This window comes from Penaeus monodon, chromosome 21, assembly GCF_015228065.2.
Source record: "Penaeus monodon isolate SGIC_2016 chromosome 21, NSTDA_Pmon_1, whole genome shotgun sequence".
Classification (NCBI taxonomy): domain Eukaryota; kingdom Metazoa; phylum Arthropoda; class Malacostraca; order Decapoda; family Penaeidae; genus Penaeus; species Penaeus monodon.
Window position 1 is genome coordinate 18,931,044 of NC_051406.1, and position 507 is coordinate 18,931,550.

At 38.9% G+C, this 507-nt stretch overlaps 2 protein-coding genes across 2 annotated transcripts in view; one reads left to right on the top strand and one right to left on the bottom strand.

Moving 5' to 3' along the window:
- Nucleotides 1-507, top strand: part of LOC119586299 (ovalbumin-related protein X-like) — a 52,031-nt gene that overhangs the window by 23,211 nt on the left and 28,313 nt on the right. The gene's annotated exons all lie outside the window — the stretch shown is intronic.
- LOC119586593 (antichymotrypsin-2-like) overlaps nt 1-507 on the bottom strand; it is a 10,297-nt gene that overhangs the window by 1,271 nt on the left and 8,519 nt on the right.

Below are 507 nucleotides of genomic sequence, written 5' to 3' on the forward strand. Positions count from 1 at the left end.
CATTAAACAAAACAATACAAATAATGTATAAATATAAACACACAATGACTTTGAGGAAACCACTTCCTTATCATCCCTTGAATGACCATGATCTATTGTGCTTTCAAAATCATCGTCACGAACGTCAGATTCTTCAAGAAAGCTGAATCACCTGTGCTTAAATACTTCCTCCCCCCCCCAAAAAAAATGAACCCCTTTCCAGGGAACAGAGGCTGCTACTTCTCCCTGGCGTTACTAAAAAGTGGAGGGGGATTCCATGGACATCCCGCACACGAGCCACTTGTTCTCAAGTGTTCTCAAGAAAAGAAAACAACGAGGCAAAAGGTTCCGGGTAAAAATCTGACACAGTACCGGATTTAACATTACGAGGGCCTGGAAGAAAGAAATTGTGAAGAACAATTCCTATAGAACTAAAGGAAGGTTTACATGATAACTGTCTTTGTTTTATCATTAACACGTTCATTATTAAGAAAGCATCATTTTACCAAGATTTGTATGCGTTTTTCG